Genomic DNA, 22,619 nt, shown 5'->3' on the forward strand with positions numbered 1-22,619 from the left:
TTCGCAGAGGGAAGCAGAGGTTGTCATGCGCTTTTATGGTTGGATGCACAAAGTCTTAATGCAAAAGAACGTCACTTTAAATTGCTGCTTGTGATAAAGACATTGATTATGTAGTCCGTTGCTTTTATTTCTTTGATATCACAAGTTCGTATAAAGCTTATTTTCTTCACACTAATAGATCATACATATTTAGAGAGCAATCTTTATTGCTTGCACCGATGACAACTTACTTGAAGGATCTTACTCAATCCATAGGTAAGTATGGTGGACTCTCATGGCAAAACTGGTTTAAGGGATGTTTGGAAGCACAAGTAGTATCTCTACTTGGTGCAAAGAATTTGGCTAGCAAGAGAGGGAAAGGCAAGCTCAACATGTTGGAGGATCCATGACAATATAAATTCTATTTGGATATAAGAAAACATAACCCATTATGTTGTCTTCCTTGTCCAACCTCAACTTTTTAGCATGTCATATTTTAATGAGTGCTCACAATTAAAAAAGATGTCCAAGATAGTATATTTATATGTGAAATCTCTCTTCCTTCAATATTCTTTCATGAATTGTTCAAGGGACCAATGCTATGTTTGCGAACTTTCAATAAATTTACCACCTATACTTACTATATGTGAAGTCATTACTCCCCATGGTATAAGCATATGAAACATATATAAATTAAGATTTGTGGTATTCAATTCATTCAACCATTTACTCATAGGATATAAGTGAAGCACGTGAGTAAATGACAAACTACTCCAAAAATATATGAGTGAAGAACAATGAGTAGTTAAGTAATTAACTAGCCATGGGAGGACTCTCTCTCATTCAAGATTTCAAATCCAATGATTTTATTCAAACAGCAAGTAAAATGAAAATACGCTCCAAGGAAAACAAATATCATGTGACGAATAAAAATATAGGTCCGAGTAAGGTATACCGATGGTTTTGAAGACGAAAGAGGGGATGCCTTTCGGGGCATGCCCAAGCTTAGGAGCTTGAGTCTTACTTGAATATTACCTTGGGGTGCCTTGGGCATCCCCAAGCTTATGGTCTTTCCACTTCTTATTCTCCTCGTATCGATATCTCACCCAAAATTTGAAAACTTCAATCACACAAAACTTAACGGAACTTCGTGAGATGGGTTAGTATGATAAAGAATAAATCATTCACTTTGTACTGTCAAAGACAAGATTCATAATTATTCTCACACAATGCCTACTGTACTATATTATTTCCACAATTTATATTAAGCAACATAAGCCATAGAAACTAGGAAACAAGCAAAGTATGCATCGAAAACAGAATCTGTCAAGAACAGAACAACCTGTAAAGATCTGAACATCAACCATACTTCTATTACTCCAAAAATTCTTAAAAATTAGTACAACCTAAGAAATTTTTGTATAATCTTCTTCAAAAAGAATTAGTATTTTATCACGCTTCTATTAAAAATGAGATTTGTTTTCCTGAGCGCAAAAGTTTCTGTTTTTCAGCAAGATCAAATCAACTGTCACCGTAAGCCATCCCAAAGGTCTTGATTGGCTCTTTAATGAAACAAAAGCTATAGAACATGATTACTACAGTAGCTTAATCATGTGAACACACAAAAACAGTAGTTATTGTTGTTGGGTTGTCTCCCAACAAGTGCTTTTCTTTAATGCCTTTTTAGCTAGGCATGATGATTTTAATGATCTCACATAAAAGACAAGAATTGAAACATAATGGGAGGATCATGAAGAATATGACTAGAACATTTAATTCTAACACACTTCCTATGCATAGGGATTTTGTGAGCAAACAACTTATGGGAACAAGAATCAACTAGCATAGGTAGGCAAAACAAACATAACTTCAAGATTTTCAAGACATAGAGAGGAAACTTGATATTATTGTAACTCCTACAGGCATATATTCCTCCCTCATAATAATTTTCAGTAGCATCAAGAATGAATTCAGCAATATAGCTATCACACAAAGCATTCTTTTCATGATCCACAAGCGTGGAAATTTTACTACTCTCCACATAAGCAAATTTATTCTCATGAATAGTATGGGAGAAAACTTAACAAAATGACTATCATGTGAGGCATAATCCAATTGAAAACTAAAATCAAGATGACAAGTTTCATGGTTATCATTATTATTCATAGCATACATGTCATCACAATAATCATCATAGATAGCAACTTTGTTCTCATAATCAATTGGAACCTCTTCCGAAATAGTGGAATCATCATTAAATAAAGTCATGACCTCTCCAAATCCACTTTCATAAATATTATAAGATTCAACACCCTCCAAATTAGTGGGATCATTACCTTGAGTTGACACTCTTCCAAACCCAATTTTAATGATAATTTTATTCGTACTCTAAAAGATATAAGTGAAGTTCATAGAGCATTCTACAAAGACATAAACTACTGCAGGATGCTGCTAACGCGACACTACGATCAGAGACCCTTCGAGAAACTATGTGCGATGCAATAATCGCAAACGGTGGTGTATGAAAATCATCAAAAAAGGTGCAAAACATTTGTGATGGAGGATGCATCAAACACGGTTCAGATTTTAGTTGCGTGTGCGATGAAGGGCATATGGTTTAGCTCAATTAACTGTTTGCAATGAGGAGGAACAAAAGAAATGGGCATCCAGATGAAGGCATGTGCGATATACATCATACGGTTCACTAGGATGAACTGTGTGTGATTAGGCAACACAAAAGAGACAGTCAGCCCGATCAAGGTGTGTGCGATGTACAGCATACGGTTCACTCGGATGAACTGTTTGTGATTAGGCAAGAGAACAGAAACGGCTCTATATAACAAGATGTGTGTGATACGCAGCAAACAAGTCTGTAATCAGAAATGTGTGCGAAGACCGATAATAACGCAGACGATTGCTTCTAATAAGACGTATGTGATATGCTTTGTCTACACAACATCTATTGGCCATTGTGGGATGGGCGGTCATCCGGATATTCCATAAGGATGTGAAGAGGCATTCCTATCAGCAAGGACTAGCTGTTCCACCAGTAGCTCATGTAAGAAAACTATCAAGTTATGTGTGCTTAGGTTGGAGCAGCCATCGGATGGGTGACTGGATGGGAAGTTGTGTCAATGACCGAAATGCCCCATTCCCTCAGCTAATTTAACCTCGAGGTCCTTGTTCTTTATGTTTATTTTTAACACATGTTAAAGAAGGTCTACCGCATTACTTTCTGACAATGTACGATACGTGGCATACAGTTGATCTAGCCGACCTATTTGTGATGGAATAGGCTGTGTGTGTTGTGGGCAAACGCTTCCTATTATTCAACTGTTTGGGATCGATGAATTCATCACCGATGGGTTCCCTAGTGTGGGCCATGTTCATCTGATCATCATCTACTTCTTGTGCTAGCTCGATGTTAAGTTTCCATTAATTGATGGCATTTTATGAACACGCCACCATTTCCTCACCTATTTCCCGCCACCCTGCTATATTGCACATAGGGGGCGCAAAACGCACGGAGGCGACAAGCGCATCCTGTAGCACATCCACCTTTTCCATGCATGCCAACCCACCAAAGCGTCGCCTCTGCCATCAACCTCGTTGACGAGGAAAATGAGCAGGCGCCATGGCATGTCGAGGCCGAGGCGCTCCCCGGCAATACGATGGACGACGCCATGATGCGCATCATCGCCAGGGTTGAGCAGACCTTTGGCGCATGGCGCTTGAGCGTCGCAGATCAAGATAGGCATGTCTGCACCGACAGGCTGTGATGTCTACTACACAACCTTCCTCTTTTAGACGTTGTTGGGCCTCCAAGTGCGGAGATTTGTAGGACAGTAGCAAATTTCCCTCAAGTGGATGACCTAAGGTTAATAAATCTATGGGAGGCATAGGATGAAGATGGTCTCTCTCAAACAACCCTGCAACCAAATAACAAAGAGTCTCTGGTGTCCCCAACACACCCAATACAATGGTAAATTGTATAGGTGCACTAGTTCGGCGAAGAGATGGTGATACAAGTGCAATATGGATAGTAGATAATGGTTTTTGTAATCTGAAAATATAAAAGCAGCAAGGTAACTAATGATAAAACTAAGCACAAACGGTATTGCAATGCTAGGAAACAAGGCCTAGGGTTCATACTTTCACTAGTGCAAGTTCTCTCAACAATAATAATATAATTGGATCATATAACTATCCCTCAAAGTGCAACAAAGAGTCACTCCAAAGTCACTAATAGCGGAGAACAAATGAAGAGATTATTGTAGGGTACGAAACCACCTCAAAGTTATTCTTTCGGATCGATCTATTCAAGAGTTCGTACTAGAATAACACCTTAAGACACAAATCAACCAAAACCCTAATGTCACGTAGATACTCCAATGTCACCTCAAGTATCCGTGGGTATGATTATACGATATGCATCAAACAATCTCAGATTCATCCATTCAGCCAACACAAAGTACTTCAAAGAGTGCCCCAAAGTTTCTACCGGAGAGTCAAGATGAAAACGTGTGCCAACCCCTATGCATAAGTTCACGAGCGGAACCCGCAAGTTGATCACCAAAACATACATCAAGTGGATCACGTGATATCCCATTGTCACCACAGATAAGCACATGCAAGACATACATCAAGTGTTCTCAAATCCTTAAAGACTCAATCCATAAGATAACTTCAAAGGGCAAACTCAATCCATTACAAGAGAGTAGAGGGGGAGAAACATCATAAGATCCAACTATAATAGCAAAGCTCGCGATACATCAAGATCTTACCACCTCAAGAACACGAGAGAGAGAGAGAGAGAGATCAAACACATAGCTACTGGTACATACCCTCAGCCCCCAGGGTGAACTACTCCCTCCTTGTCATGGAGAGCACCAAGATGATGGAGATGGCCACCGGAGAGGGATTCCCCCTCCGACAGGGTGCCGGAACGGGTCTAGATTGGTTTTCGGTGGCTACGGAGGCTTCTGGCGGCGGAACTCCTGATCTATTCTGCTCTCCGATGTTTTTAGGGTATATGCACATATATAGGCAAAAGAAGTTGGTCAGGGGAGCCATGAGGGGCCCACGAGGGTTGGGGCGCGCCCAAGGGGTAGGGCGCGCCTCCCTACCTCGTGGCTTCCTCGAAGCTTCCCTGACGTCTACTCCAAGTCTCCTGGATTGCTTCTGTTCCAAAAATAACTCTCCCGAAGGTTTCATTCCGTTTCGACTCCATTTGATAGTCCTTTTGTTCGAAACACTAAAATAGGCAAGAAGACAACAATTTGGGCTGGGCCTTCGGTTAATAGGTTAGTCCGAAAAATAATATAAAAGTGTTTAGTAAAGCCCATAAACATCCAAAACAGGTAATATAATAGCATGAATACTTCATAAATTATAGATACGTTGGAGACATATCAGCATCCCCAAGCTTAATTCCTGCTCGTCCTCGAGTAGGTAAATGATAAAAGAAATAATTTATGAAGTGTGGATGCTAGTAGGTGCACAAGTTTGATCAATGATAATTTCAATCACCTTTGCTAGCATCATTATATATCATAACATTAGCTCAACTCATAAAACTTCTCATGATCAAGTAACAAGTTATTCACATGTTAAAGTATAGATCATAAACTTTCTTGAAAACTAACAAACCATGTTATTAGTCATCAAACAATTACAATTCATCTTATTTTCAGGAAGGGTCTATGTCAGAGCTTTAATTCAGCAAACTTCACATACTCAACTATCATTTAGTCTTTCACAATTGATAACACTCAGGTGATATTTATGGGTTCAAAGTTTTAATCAGACACAGAGAAAGATAGGGGCTTATAGAGTCGCCTCCCAACCGTTTACCTCAAGGGTAATGTCAACAATAATAGTTCATGATGCCTTACATCCAATTGGATATATATATCAGGATCTTTCCAACACAATGTGATTGCCAAAGGATAAAATGTCAAAAGGAAAGGTGAAGATCACCATGACAATTGCATAAGGTATAAGACAAGACTAAAAGATAGGCCCTTCGCAGAGGGAAGCAGAGGTTGTCATGCGCTTTTATAGTTGGATGCACAAAATCTTAATGCGAAAGAACGTCACTTTATATTTCCACTTGTGATAGGGACCTTTATTATGCAGACCGTCGCTTTTATTGCTTCCTCATCACAAGATCGTATAAAGCTTATTTTCTCCACACTAATAGATCATACATATTTAGAGAGCAATTTTTATTGCATGCACCGATGAAAACTTACTTGAAGGATCTTACTCAATCCATAGGTTGGTATGGTGGACTCCCATGGAAATACTGGTTTAAGGGATGTTTGGAAGCACAAGTAGTATCTCTACTTGGTGCAAATAATTTGGCTAGCATGAGGGGGAAATGCAAGCTCAGCATGTTGAATGATCCATGACAATATACTTTATTTCAGATATAAGAAAACATAACCCATTACGTTGTTTTCCTTGTCCAACATCAACCTTTTAACATGTCATATTTTAATGAGTGCTCACAATTACAAAAGATGTCCAAGATAGTATATTTATATGTGAAATCTCTCTTCCCTTAATATTCTTTCGTGAATTGTTCAAGTGACCCATACAATGTTTGCTAACCTTCAATAAATTTACCACCTCTACTTCTTATATGTGAAGTCATTACTCCCCATGGGATAAGCATATGAAACATATATAATTTCATATTTATTATATTCAATTCATTCAACCAGTTACTCAAAGGATATATATGTGAAGCACGTGAATGAATAACAAACCACTCTGAAAGATATAAGTGAAGATCAATGAGTAGTTAGATAATTATTTAGCTATGTGAACACTCTCCCATTTAATAATTTAAGATCTTGATATTTTATTCAAACAACAATAAAAACAAAATAAAATGACATTCTAAGAATAGCAAACATCATGTGAAGAAGCAAAAACTTAGGATCAACCGATACTAACCGATAGTTGTCGAAGAAGAAAGGTGGGATGCCAGCCGGGGCATCCCCAAGCTTAGACGCTTGAGACTTCTTGAAATATTATCTTGGGATGCCTTGGTCATCCCCAAGCTTGAGCTTTTGTGTCTCCTTAATTCCTCTCATATCACGGTCTCCCTAAATCTCAAAAGCTTCATCCACACAAAACTCAACAAGGACTCGTGAGATAAGTTAGTATAAACCAATGCAAAAACCTTATCATACTCTATGTAGCAAATCACTAAAATTATTATTCAACATTGCATACTAAATGCCTCTGCATATTTAATAGTCCTACCCTCAAATAGAATCATTAAACAAGCAAACATATGCAAACAAAACAGCAATCTGCCTAAACAGGACAGTCTGTGAAGAATGCAGCAAGATCCATACTTTCCTAGCTCCAAAAATTATGAAATAAAATTCCCACTGTAGTAAATTTATCAGAGCTTATTATGCAAAAGGTTTCAAAATTTTATCACATTCTGACTTTTCTAGGGAATTTTTGCAACAGAGGCAAACTTTCTGTTTTCAAACAGCAACATGTAGACTTGTAAAATAGGCATAATAAAGGCTAGCAATGCCACTTTTATTGAAATAAAAGATGCAAAACATTGTCCTAAATAACATCAGGCAAATCCTAACAAAATAAATTGACGCTCCAAGCAAAACACATATCATGTGGTGAATAAAAATATAGCCCAAGTAAGGTTACCGATGAACGAAGACGAAAGAGGGGATGCCTTGCGGGGCATCCCCAAGCTAAGGCTCTTGGTTTGTAACACCCCGGATGTAACTTGCCATATTTGTTACTCCGATTCTTTCCATTTCCGGCTTTAAGTTATGAGATTCCCTTCGTGGTAGGGTTTTGTCTTCGTTTTGCATTTTGTTCATGTCATGCATTTCATATCATGTTCATCTTGTTGCATCATGGCCTCATCATGTGCATCTTCATCTTGTAGCATGTTGCATTGTGGCATGTTCCTTGGGATCCAATTTTCATCACCCCCCCCCCTCATCACCACCTCTCCTTCTCTTTTCTTTCACTTTTGCAAGTGCACCTCTACCCTCCTTGTAACATCCCAAATTTTCAATTTGAAATGTTATACATTAGATCATCAATGCATATCATATTTTATTTTGCATTTTTGTTGATCCTAGAAATTCTACGCAACTCAATGACCCATAGAGAGAGTTGGGGACTTCGTTATTTTCATGTTTGAGTTCTCTCGAATTTTGGGAATAGGATCATTTGATTTTATTTATTTTATCATCAATTATTTCTATTACAAAAATATGAGAGAGGGAATAAAATGACTTTCCCAAAATAAAGAAATATTGAGGATTTAATAATAAAATCAAATAAGATTTTATTTCAGAGTTTTTCGGTGTTTTATTTGAATTTAGGAAAAATGTGCATTTTTCAAAATTGCATTTAGGTCCCAAATAAATGTTCAGCTTGTGCGGCTTGATTTTAGAAGCCCGAGAAAATTTATTTCGGAATTTTTGGAGTCCGTTTAGTATTTCTTTTTATTTTTCTTCCGAGCGGAATAATTAAAAAAACTGAACCGACCTAACCGGGCCGTGTCCGGATAGGACTCTGGCCCGGCAGGCTTTAAAAGCCGGGGGAGCCCACCCGGGGCAAACCCTAGCCCGAGCCGCCCGAGCCGCCCCACCCACACGTCGCCGCTGCCGCTGCCAGCCGTCGCCGCTGCCCGTCGCCGTCGCCGCCGAGGTTCGTCGTGCCTCGACTTCCGTGCCATCGGTTTTAAAAAAAAATAGATCGGTTTTTCATCGGTTTTTCCGACGGTTTTTTTGGTTCGGTTTTTTTTAATAGATTGGTTTTTTCGGTTTATTTAAATAGCGAGCGTTCATCCGTTCGTTCGTTGTAGCGAGCGTTCATCGTTTTTCTTTTTCTCGGATTAAATCCGCGATTTTTCTAATCGCGATTCCTGATCCGATTTTCGTTTTAGTTTAACTTTTCGCTCGTTTATCGGAATCAGGCGATTCAAGCGCCTAGAGTTTCGTCTCGAAACCCTCTATCCATTTAACCAACTTAAACAAGATTTTGCTACTGTAAAATTTGCCCTAGATCCAGATTACTAGAACGAAGTTGTTTTCTTTCGTCGTTTGACTTTCGTTGCTTCATTCGATTTGATTCTTTTTGCCAACCGGAGTTCTTAAGTTGAACCTTCTAGTTAGATCTCTTATTTGAGTTTTACCTGTGCATTAGATGAGTACTTATTGTGTCCTTGTTTGTTTGTCTGCGATATAATACCCGGAGTGCGCCGCCTATTACTTCGAATCGTTAGGTTTCACGGATCATCAGCAAGGCAAGTAACACTTTGATCATACCTTTTCTACTACCCAGTTTCATTGCATTAGATCAATCCTCACATATTGCATGATTAGGATATAATTAAATTGTGGGAGGGGAAGTAGATGAGGTAGTACCTATTACCTGTTATTATCAAACCTTTGGGAGTTACTTCTACGTTTGCTTATTATGCCATGCTATGCTAGTAGACGTGGATTGGGTGAGTGATATCCATGACAGATGTGAGATTGTCAATTAATGGTTCATCTAAGGTGGCAACTTAAACACACATCTGGGTGGATTGAGGCACCTGGGTATTCCAGGACTTGCCTGTTTTCTTTTGGACCGCCACCCAGGCTCAAAGGGATCATGAGACTATTCATACTAGAAACTTCCGTGTGCAGCCACAAGCTATTATGGGCTCTAGCATAGTTGACTAAGTTGTGCGAACTCTTACAGTGGTAGACTAGCAGATGTAGGGGATGTAGGTGGTACGGTCTACCCGATCGTAAGGTGCTAGGGCTTCTGAAAGACTATGTCTCGGTCATCCGTCTTCTCAAACACCATGTAGTGCGAGAAACCAAACGGAGGCGATCGAGTCTTGTGGGGAAAAGTGCGCAAATCTCTGCAGACTGTAATAAACTAATCATGGTTAGCGGTGTCCCCGGTTACGGACATCTTGAGTATCTAGTACTTGGATTATCATGTGAATCTCATCATGTTACTCTAAATTAATTTTGATGGGTTATGTTTAAGATGATGCTTAATTGGGATTGAGAATGCTGTCAACCATTCTCAATGCTTAACAACTACCATGATAGTTAAATAATTTTATTCCTTTGAAGTAGGGAAAAATTGGCTTTACGCAAAACTGTAACCATAGAGCTTTCCACCAGCCAAATATGCATATAGTATAGCTGTTTCATTCCATTACTCTCTATGTGTTACATTGCCAGCATATTCCATGTGCTGACCCGTTTTGGGCTGCAACGTTAATGTTGCAGACTTTCCAGATGATGATTAAGGAGTTTTTAGGTCGTGGTTCTATACTCAGTGATGTCGTTGGAGTTGATGGACTCACTTATCTTCCAAGCCTTCCGCTATTATCGTTATTAGATGGCCTTAAGCCATATTTATTGTAATAAGTTCTCTTTTGAGACACTCAATGTAATAAGTGTGTGATTGCTACTCTGCTATAAATCCTCCGAGTACTGTGTGGTGTCAGCATTACTGATCCAGGGATGACACCGGAGCACAGAGATCAGACTGTTTGAGGTCTGGTCGCTACAGAGATGGTATCAGAGCACACGTTGAATGTAGGACACGACCACTAAGCTAAAAGACCTAGATCACTTTTCACTCTCTTCTCTTCTGACCTCTCATCTTTTCTACTCTTTAGGATGGCGAATGCAAGGAAAAAGTTCACACAACCAGATGAAGATACACCCTTTGGACGACACTTGAAGGAAGTCACTAGATACCTGAACATAGGAGTACCAAGCTTCACTGGAACCTACAACGCCACTTTACCTGAAGAAGAGCGCTGGATGATTCAAGTTCAAGTTCCAAGAAGAACGTTCATGCCAGTCACTGATCCCATAGAGTTTTCTTTTGATGCACCAACTTGGAATCTAGGAAAGAGCATGGCAGCTCACATCGCCATGGGACGCATTGGAGAAGTCTACCGCAAGGATCTCAAGGATACTATCTACCAGATTTGTGGGCGCCAAGATGAACACTGGGAGATGATCAGCACCAGGAAGGATAGATCAATTGCAGCTTTTATCCAGGAGTTAAACCAGCACATTCGACGACAGGAGAACCAGATGTGCACCGACATGATAGATCTGAAGAAGGCAAGGATAAGAATCAAGGAACTGGAGGAAGAACTCAAGGCTACACGTGAAGATTATGAAGAGGAAATTGAAGTATTGGTGGAGAAGAATGACGATCTGATCAAGAAGATTGGAATATTTATGGGAGGCCCTACTCCAGTAGATGAAGACGAAGAACCCAAGGAGATTAGCCCGGAAGACTACATCATCATCGACGGCACCGACTCGGAACCAGATAGTAGCGATGATGACTATGTTGATGAAGCTGGAGCAGATATCATGGAGTCTGCAACCGAAGAATATTTCTAGTAGACCACCTCATCAGTAGTAGTAGTCCACCATGTAAATATAGTAATCCGAGCACTTTTGTGATAGTTAGATCGATTGTATGCCTTTGTTTGATTGAATGAAGTGAATTGTTTGCTTTTGCCTCATGTGCATATGGGTAGTGTTTTCTCTTTAGACCCCCTCTATTCTTATATCTCATCTTTTCTAAACCCTCAGATGCCTCCGAGACGTGACACCGGATTTGCCTTTCCATCGGAGCTCACCCAGTTGATCTAGCAGCAGAACATGTTGATGCAGTTGCTAGTCCAGAATCAGAATCAGGGGAACAACAACAACAACCCACCACCACCACCTATTGACCACTTAGCCCGTTTTCTTAGGCTGAATCCGCCGGTGTTTTCCAGTAGCACCGAGCCAATAGTAGCAGATGATTGGCTCCGCAAGACAGCTAGGGAGTTGACCACAGCAGGATGCACAGATGCGGAGAAGGTGAAGTTTGCCGCACATCGGCTAGAAGGACCCGCAGCATCATGGTGGGAGAATTTCACCGCCACTTTCCCTGTCGACACTGTCACATGGGACCAGTTTCAGCAGGCTTTTCGTACTGCACATGTTTCAGAAGGAGCTATGGCCATGAAGAAGCGTGAGTTTCGCAACTTGCGCCAAGGAGGACGGACAGTTGGCCAGTATGTGGAGGAATTTAGTAAGCTAGCACGTTATGCCCCAGATGACGTCGCTACGGATGCAGCTAAGCAGGAGAAGTTTCTGGAAGGACTAAATGATGAGTTGAGAATGCAGTTGATGGTAGCAACCTTCAACAACTACCAGGAGTTGGTAGATCGTGCTCTTATGATTGAAGGGAAGCAACAGCAGATTGAGAACCGCAAGAGGAAGTATGGATAAGGAAAGTACAATTCAGGAGCTCAGCAGAAGCCATGTTTTACCCCTAGACCGGGAGGACATTTTCAGCATACCCATGGAGGAGGCAGCTCGCACAATCACAATGGCACCAAGAATGGTAATGGCAATGGAGGAAGCAACGGCCAGAACCGCACCAACCCCTCAACCCCAGCCAAGAAGGACCTAAGCCAAGTCACTTGTTTTAAGTGCCAGAAGACCGGACATTATGCCAATGAATGTCCTGAAGGCCAAAATGGCAATGGAAGTTCTGGGAAGAAGCCGAACCCTTTCAATAGGAGACAGGTGAACCACGTTAGCATGGAGGAGGTTGAAGCTCAGTCCGATGCAGTAATAGGTAAGTTTTTGGTTAAGTCATTTACTGCACTCGTTCTTTTTGATACTGGTGCATCGCATTCATACATCTCAAGGGGATTTGTGGATAGTATAACCTACCAACCCAAGCCCTTAGGTCACCCATGTTAGTAACCTCGCCCGGAGCAGAGTATGTGGCTAGTCTATGGTGTGATCGGTTACCATTAAGGATTGGTAACTATGTTTTTCCCTCAGACCTAATAGTATTAGAATCCCAAGGATTGGATGTGATATTAGGCATGGATTGGTTATCAAAATATGAAGGGAATATAGAATGTGCTAGTAAGTCAATTTTGCTTACCACCCCAGAAGGGAGAAGGATCAAGTATGTATCCCGGCATGTGCCAAAGAGGACTCAAGTAAATTGCCTAACAGGAGTTGTGCAGGAGGAAGTACCAGTGGTAAGGGATTTTCCTGATGTATTTCCAGAGGAGTTGCCAGGCATGCCACCGGATAGAGATATTGAGTTTTTGATTGAGCTATTGCCAGGCACAGGGCCAATATCAAAGAGACCATATAGGATGCCAGCAAAGGATTTGGTGGAAATTAAGAAGCAGATTAAGGAGTTACTGGATAAGGGATATATTCGCCCAAGTTCTTCGCCTTGGGGATCGCCAGTACTTCTAGTGGAGAAGAAGGATGGATCATTAAGGATGGTTGTTGATTATCGAGGATTGAATGAAGTAACAATCAAGAACAAGTACCCACTACCAATGATCAACGATCTGTTTGACCGATTGCAAGGAGCTAAGGTATTTTCCAAGATCGATCTGCGATCAGGATACCACCAGTTGAAGATTCGAGAACAGGATATTCCGAAGACAACTTTTACCACCAGGTATGGGCTGTACGAGTATACCGTTATGTCATTTGGTCTGACTAACGCACCTGCCTATTTTATGAACATGATGAACAAAGTGTTTATGGAGTTTTTGGATAAGTTCGTTGTAGTGTTCATTGATGATATTCTAGTTTATTCGAAGAATGAAGAGGAACATAAGGAGCATTTGCGTTTGGTACTTGGAAAGCTCTCAGAACATCAATTATATGCCAAGTTCAGCAAATGTGAGTTTTGGTTGAAGGAAGTAGGATTCCTCGGACACGTTATATCTGGAGAAGGTATAGCAGGTGATCCCACTAAAGTTGAAACCGTGACCAAGTGGGAAGCCCCAACAACAGTTGGAGAGATCCGGAGTTTTCTTGGACTCGCAGGATACTACCGGAGATTTATTGAGAATTTCTCAAAGATTGCGAAGCCTATGACTGAGTTGTTAAAGAAGGATACCAAGTTCATATGGACAGAGGAATGTGAGGCTAGTTTCCAGGAGTTGAAGAAACGCTTAGTTACCTCACCAGTATTGATTTTGCCAGACCAGACCAAAGATTATGAGGTGTATTGCGATGCTTCACGTCAAGGACTTGGAGCAGTGCTTATGCAGGAAGGGAGAGTTGTTTCATATGCCTCAAGACAACTGAAGCCTCATGAGTTGAATTATGCTACGCATGATTTGGATTTAGCAGCCGTAGTGCATGCTTTGAAAACATGGAGGCATTTCCTCATCGGAAACCATTGTGAGGTGTACACGGATCATAAGAGTTTGAAGTACATTTTCACCCAGAAGGAGTTGAATCTCAGACAAAGGAGATGGTTGGAGCTTATCAAGGATTATGATATGAAATTGCATTATCACCCCGGAAAGGCTAATGTAGTAGCTGATGGATTAAGCCGTAAGAGCCATGTCAACACGTTAATGACGGGAGAAATACCAAGGGAGCTAGCAGAAAATCTTCGTGAACTATGTTTGGAAATAGTTCCGAGAGGCTATGTAGCAGCATTGGAGATTCAGTCAACCTTGATGGATAGAATCAGAGAAGCTCAGAAGACTGACAAAGAGATTGCCGCTATAAAGGAGAAACTAAGCAAAGGAAAAGCTAAAGGATTTCGTGAGGATGAGCACGACACCCTATGGTTTGAAGACCGTGTTTACGTGCCCAATGACCCGGAGATCAGAAAATTGATTTTGCAAGAGGCACACGATTCACCATATTCAATTCACCCAGGAAATACCAAGATGTATTTGGATTTGAAGGATATTTTCTGGTGGACCGGAATGAAGAAGGATATTGCGGAGTATGTAGCAGTTTGTGATGTATGTCAGAGAGTAAAGGCAGAGCATCAGAAGCCAGCAGGATTGTTACAACCATTGTCGATACCCGAATGGAAGTGGGATAAGCTAGGCATGGATTTTATCACGGGATTGCCCAGGACTCGTTCAGGCTATGACTCGATTTGGGTTGTAGTCGATCGATTGACGGAAGTAGCTCATTTCATCCCAGTAAAGACCACTTACACCAGTGCTAAGTTGGCAAAGATATACATGACCAAGATCGTATGTTTGCATGGAGTTCCAAGGAGTATTGTATCAGATAGAGGAACCCAGTTTACCTCAAAGTTCTGGAAATAGTTGCACGAAACTTTGGGAACCAGGCTAGAATTCAGTACAGCTTTTCATCCACACACAGATGGACAGACCGAGAGAGTCAATCAGATTTTGGAGGATATGCTGAGAGCTTGTGCGCTAGATTACGTATCTAGTTGGGACGATAATTTGCCATATGCAGAGTTCTCTTACAACAATAGTTACCAAACCAGTTTGAAGATGGCCCCTTTCGAAGCTTTGTACGGAAGGAGGTCCAGGACACCATTGTCATGGGACGAAGTTGGAGACCGCTAGTTGTTTGGTCCTGACTTGATTAAAGAGTCTGAACAGAAGGTGAAGTTGATTCGCGATAGGCTCAGGATAGCCCAGTCCAGGCAGAAAAGTTATGCAGATTCTAAACGCAAGGAGACAGTTTACGAAGTCGGAGATAGAGCTTATCTTCGAGTATCTCCACTTCAGGGAACAAAGCGTTTTGGAGTTAAAGGGAAGTTAGCGCCACGATTTGTAGGACCATATCGAGTTTTGGAGCGTATGGGAGAAGTGGCCTACAAGTTGGAATTGCCCGAAGGATTGTGAGGAGTTCATGATGTGTTCCACGTTTCTCATTAAAGAAATGTCACGCGGAGATGGCTGACATACCGTTGAGAGACACAGTACCCTTAGAAACTATTCACTTGGATAATGATTTGACCTACGAGGAGAAACCAATTAAGATTCTCGAGTTTGCCAGCCGAGTCACCTGCAGCAAGGTTATCAAGTTTTGCAAAGTTCAGTGGAGCCACCACACGGAGGATGAAGCCACCTGGGAACGAGAGGAAGATTTACTCAAGGACCACCCTCACCTATTTTCTAGCCAACCTGAATCTCGAGGGCGAGATTCATCTTAAGGGGGGTAGGTTTGTAACATCCCAAATTTTCAATTTGGAATGTTATACATTAGATCATTAATGCATATCATATTTTATTTTGCATTTTGGTTGATCCTAGAAATTCTACGCAACTCAATGACCCACACAGAGACTTGGGGATTTCGTTATTTTCATATTTGAGTTCTCTCAAATTTTGAGAATAGGATCATTTGATTTTATTTATTTTATCATCAATTATTTCTATTACAAAAATATGAGATAGGGAATAAAATGACTTTCCAAAAATAAAGAAATATTGAGGATTTAATAATAAAATCAAATAAGATTTTATTTCGGAGTTTTTCGGTGTTTTATTTGAATTTAGGAAAAATGTGCGTTTTTCAAAATTGCATTTAGGTCCCAAATAAATGTTCACCTTCTGCGGCTTGATTTTAGAAGCCCGTGAAAATTTATTTCGGAATTTTTGGAGTCCGTTTAGTATTTCTTTTTATTTTTCTTCCGAGCGGAATAATTAAAAAAAAAGTGAACCAACCTAACCGGGCCGTGTCCGGATAGGACTCTGGCCCGGCAGGCTTTAAAAGCCGGGGGAGCCCACCCGGGGCAAACCCTAGCCCGAGCCGCCTGAGCCGCCCCGCCCACGTGCCACCGCCGCCGCTGCCAGCCGCCGCCGCCGCCGCCGGACGCCCCCGCCGCCGAGGTTCATCGTGCCTCGACTTCCGTGCCATCGGTTTTTTTTTAAAAAATAGATCGGTTTTTTGTCGGTTTTTCCGACTGTTTTTTAGATTCTGTTTTTTTAAATATATTGGTTTTTCAGGTTTATTTAAATAGCGAGCGTTCGTTCGTTCTAGCGAGTGTTCGTCGTTTTTCTTTTTCTCGGATTAAATTCGCGATTTTTCTGATCGCGATTCCTGATCCGATTTTCATTTTAGTTTAACTTTTCGCTCATTTATCAGAATCAGGCGATTCAAGTGCCTAGAGTTTCGTCTCGAAACCCTCTATCCGTTTAACCAACTTAAACAAGATTTTGCTACTGTAAAATTTTCCTTAGATCCAGATTACTAGAACAAAGTTGTTTTCTTTCGCCGTTTGACTTTCGTTGCTTCGTTCGATTTGATTCTTTTTGCCAACCGGAGTTCTTAAGTTGAACCTTCTGGTTAGATCTCTTATTTGAGTTTTACCTGTGCATTAGATGAGTACTTATTGTGTGCTCGTTTGTTTGTCTGCGATAGAATACCCGGAGTGCGCCGCCTGTTACTTCGAATCGTTAGGTTTCGCGGATCATCAGCAAGGCAAGTAACACTTTGATCATACCTTTTCTACTACCCAGTTTTATGGCATTAGGTCAATCCTCACACATTTCATGATTAGGATCTAATTAAATTGTGGGAGGGGAAGTAGATGAGGTAGTACCTATTACCTGTTATTATCAAACCTTTAGGAGTTACTTTTACGTTTGCTTATTATGCCATGCTATGCTAGTAGACGTGGATTGGGTGAGTGATATTCATGACAGATGTGAGATTGTCAATTAATGGTTTATCTAAGGTGGCAACTTAAACACACATCTGGGTGGATTGAGGCACCTGGGTATTCCAGGACTTGCCTGCTTTCTTTTGGACCGCCACCTAGGCTCAAAGGGATCATGAGACTATTCATACTAGAAACTTCTGTGTGCAGCCACAAGCTATTATGGGCTCTAGCATAGTTGACTAAGTTGTGTGAACTCTTGCAGTGGCAGACTAGCAGATGTAGGGGATGTAGGTGGTACGGTCTACCCGATCGTAAGGTGCTAGCGCTTCTGAAAGACTATGTCTCGGTCATCCGTCTTCTCAAACACCATGTAGTGCGAGAAACCAAATGGAGGCGATCGAGTCTTGTGGGGAAAAGTGCGCAAACCTCTGCAGACTGTAATAAACTAATCATGGTTAGCCGTGTCCCCGGTTATGGGCATCTTGAGTATCTAGTACTTGGATTATCATGTGAATCTCAACATGTTACTCTAAATTAATTTTGATGGGTTATGTTTAAGATGATGCTTAATTGGGATTGAGAATGCTGTCAACCATTCTCAATGCTTAACAACTACCATGATAGTTAAATAATTTTATTCCTTTGAAGTAGGGAAAAATTGGCTTTACGCAAAACTGTAACCATAGAGCTTTCCACCAGCCAAATATGCATATAGTATAGCTGTTTCATTCCATTACTCTCTATGTGTTACATTGCCAGCATATTTCATGTGCTGACCTGTTTCGGGCTGCAACGTTAATGTTGCAGACTTTTCAGACAACGATTAAGGAGTTTTTAGGTCGTGGTTCTATACTCAGTGATGTCGTTGGAGTTGATGGACTCACTTATCTTCCAAGCCTTCCGTTGTTATCGTTATTAGATGGCCTTAAGCCATATTTATTGTAATAAGTTCTCTTTTGAGACACTCTATGTAATAAGTGTGTGATTGCTACTCTGCTATAAATCCTCCGAGTACTGTGTGGTGTCAGCATTACTGATCCAGGGATGACACCGGAGCACAGAGATCAGACTGTTTGAGGTCTGGTTGCTACACTCCTCCATTAATGCTCATCTTTTTCCCAAAATTCTAGCACCTCATTTAGAATTGTTTTGGTTGGGTTCAAAAATGCATCAAGTTTGAATTTTAATTCAAACTTGGAATATTTTTTACCTTTAAAAATTACCAAATCAATTTTATTAAATGCTACACAAATTCAGGATTATGAGGCTATTTTTATATTACTCAAACTCCTCCCCAATCCCCCTGTGATTTTCCTTTTGTTTTCTGTCTGAAGAAAATGGAAAAGGAAAAGAGGTTGAGAAGCAGTAGCAGCACCCAACTAGGCCTCGGCCTCCCAGGCCGGCCCAGCTAGCACCCCATGCCAGCAAGCCCAGCGCGTCAGCCAGCCCGCTCCCTCACCCACTCTTTGCCTTCCTCACCCGCACGCGCCTGCACCCCCGCTAGCCTCTCTCCACGTGGCCAAGCCGGCCCCATTCGACAGCAACTCTGGCTACACCCCTCTGTAGGATCGAAAGTATGTCTAGAGGGGGGTGATTAGACTACTTGACCAAATAAAAATCTAGCCTTTTCCCAATTTTAGTTCTTGGCAGATTTTAGCTATCTTAGCACAAGTCAAGCAATCTCCACACAATTCAATCAAGCATGCAAAAGAGTATATGAGCAGCGGAAAGTAAAGCATGCAACTTGCAAGAATGTAAAGGGAAGGGTTTGGAGGATTCAAACGCAATTGGAGACACGGATGTTTTTGTCGTGGTTCTGATAGGTGGTGCTATCATACATCCACATTGATGGAGACTTCAACCCACGAAGGGTAACGGTTGCGCGAGTCCACGGAGGGCTCCACCCACGAAGGGTCCACGAAGAAGCAACCTTGTCTATTCCATCACGGTCGTCACCCACGAAGGACTTGCCTCACTAGCGATAGATCTTCACGAAGTAGGTGATCTCCTTGCCCTTACAAACTCCTTGGTTCAACTCCACAATCTTGTCGGAGGCTCCCAAGTGACACCTAGCCAATCTAGGAGACACCACTCTCCAAGAAGTAACAAATGGTGTGTTGATGATGAACTCCTTGCTCTTGTGCTTCAAATGATAGTCTCCCCAACACTCAACTCTCTCTCACAGGATTTGGATTTGGTGGAAAGAATATTTGAGTGGAAAGCAACTTGGGGAAGGCTAGAGATCAAGATTCATATGGTTGGAATGGAATATCTTGACCTCAACACAAGTGTAGGTGGTTCTCTCTCAGAAAATGTGTATTGGAAGTGTAGGTATGTTCTGATGGCTTTCTCCATGAACGAAGAGTGGGTGGAGGGGTATATATAGCCTCCACACAAAATCTAACCGTTACACACAATTTGCCAAACTCGATGGGACCGAATGGTTAAACTCGGTCGGACCGATTCAGCAAACCTAGTGACCATTAGGATTTTCGGTGGGACTGAGATGCAACTCGGTAGGACCGATATGGTTAGGGTTAGGGCATAACATAATATCGGTGTGACCGATTACACAAACTCGGTAGGACCGATTTTGGTAATAAGCTAACTAGAGAGTTGGTCAGGTAAACTCGATGGGACCGATTCGCCCATCTCAGTGAGACCGAAGTGTGACAAAAGGGAAACAGAGAGTTTACATTGCAATCTCGGTGGGACTGACCGCTCATCTCGGTAAGACCGAAACATTACGAAGGGAAACAGAGAGATTACAATCCCATCTCGATGAGACCGAGATCCCTATCGGTGAGACTGATTTGCTTAGGGTTTGTGGCAGTGGCTATGACATTTGAAACTCGGTGGCGCCGGATAGAAAGAATCGGTGGGGCCGAGTTTGACTTTTGGTTTAGGTCATATGTGGATGTGGGAAGGTAGTTGAGGATTTTGGAGCATATCACTAAGCATTTTGAGCAAGCAAGCCATTAAGCAACACCTCATCCCTCCTTGATAGTATTGGCTTTTCCTATAGACTCAATGTGATCTTGGATCACTAAAATATAAAATGTAGAGTCTTGAGCTTCAAGCTTGGGCCCAACTTTTTTGTCCTTAGAATTTTGAGGGATCCACTTTGCTCATCCATGCCATGCCATTCATTGAGCTTTTCCTGAAAAATTAATCTTGGAATAATGTTAGCTCAATGAGCTATATGTTGTTAGGAATTACCAAAACCACCCAGGGATAGTTGCACTTTCACCCTCACTCACCTTCTTGCTCCTCGGCCCCCCTTGTGAGCACGCACATGGCCATGGCCGAGAGCGTCGCCGCTCCAAACCCTCGACCTGGCCCTCCATTTAACCTCTCTCCATGTCCATGCGTGTTTAGGGTTTTCCCTCTTCCGAGAGAGCCTCCAGATTCGCCGCGCCACCCACGTTCTGAGCGCACCTGAGCGCGCGAGCCCATCGTCGGCATGCTCTCCGACCACCTCCACCCCGGCGATCGTGTCTGATTTCTTCCCCGACGTCGTCTACGTCCCCAACGTCCACTACTTCACCGTGGGACGCCAAGACACCGTCGACTCCTTCCTCTTCTTCCCCGCGGTACCCGTAGGTGTTCGATCACCGTCGTGCTCCTCTCCGACCGCCTCTCGTCAAGTCGAGTGCACGCACATGCTCGTGGTGAGCTTGCGCTCCTCCCCATCCTCCCCCTCGTTTTATGCGCTCCGTCGCCGTTAGCTGCTCGCGATCGTGCCGCCACCGGACCTCACGCAAACGAGTGCTCCGAGCACCCTTCGTCGTTTTTGCCATGTCTCGGAGATTCCTAGCGCCGCGCGCGTCCGAGCCGAGCTCCTTGCCGCCCGTTTAGCCCCTCACCGTTGCCGCCTCGGTAGCTCATTGCCGGTGTCGACTCCGTCATCGCCCGATGCACCTAGCAGCACCCGCAGGTGCGGGATCCTCCTGCGATCCTTTTGCGCCTCTCCACCGTGCCGTAGGGCCACCAGAGCAACTCCGGCGAGGCCTCCGCCGTGCTCGGTCACCACCGGCCCCCCTCCTCTGTTTTCCCCTGCTCCCGCGCGCTTGTGTCACCGCCTTGTGGGCCCCAAGACGGACCCACTTGTCAGCGAGACAGAGGCCAGGTCCCACCTGTCAACCTCACACCCACATGCGCACCCACGGGCCCACATGTCATCCCCACGCCCCTGTCTTTTACCCAACCGGGCATTTGTCCATTTTGGGCCTTTCCGATTCGGGTCTTTCCTTATCTGGTAAGTCTAGATCAAGACGTTTCCGTTTAGGGTTTATGCCATTTTAGGCAGGTTGCATCTTATAGCTTTTGTGGGGATTTTTCTACAGTAACCCCCACATATTATATATGTTTTTAGGGTAGAAAAGTCCCACCAATCCAGTGGTGGCATTAGTTTCTACATTTGAGCAAGTTCATGATCATGTCATTTCACATCATGATGCTGTTTTGTCATTTTTGTGTGATTTATTTCAATCATGCTATGTAGGTGTTTGTCACATGGTTAGCTTCATTTCCATGCCTACTACATGATAGTATTGATTCCATGTCTTTTTGTGCACTATGATGAGTGAAACAAGCATGCCAAGTTGCTATCATAATCTGTTTTTGCCATGCTCTATTTTCTGCCAAGTCTGAAACTGTTAATAAAACTTGCTAGGTTTACATGGGTGCCATCATATCTTCTGTGCTTTTGTGGCTCATGTTCAGTAAGGGACTTTTGATATATGCTTTTAGTAGATTCATGCCATGCCTTTATTTGCTATGATATGTTCCTGTAGCATATTGTTTGCTAGCTCTAAACTTTGCTTCCTGATGTTGTTTATGCCATGTTAGTATTTTCACTAAGTCTTAGGAACTGATATCTTTTGCACTTTTGCCATGCTTGTTTTAACCTGTTCTAGAATGATTTAGCCGTAGCTCAGTGTTCATATTTTGTCAGGCATCTTGTGTACATAACTGCCATATGCTTTATTGTTATGTTGGAGTGCAGTAGCTTAGTTTCTTGTTGCACGCTAAGTAGCATCGTGCTGTTAATCACAGAATAACACCATTCTTGTTTTGCTTGCAATTTGCAAACCGTGCATCCGTTTTCGATGATCTTTATAACGATTTCGACCGAAATCATCTCATCTTTCTAGCGGCACACTTGGTTT

The sequence above is a fragment of the Triticum dicoccoides genome, chromosome 7A (assembly GCF_002162155.2).
Source record: "Triticum dicoccoides isolate Atlit2015 ecotype Zavitan chromosome 7A, WEW_v2.0, whole genome shotgun sequence".
Classification (NCBI taxonomy): Eukaryota; Viridiplantae; Streptophyta; class Magnoliopsida; order Poales; family Poaceae; genus Triticum; species Triticum dicoccoides.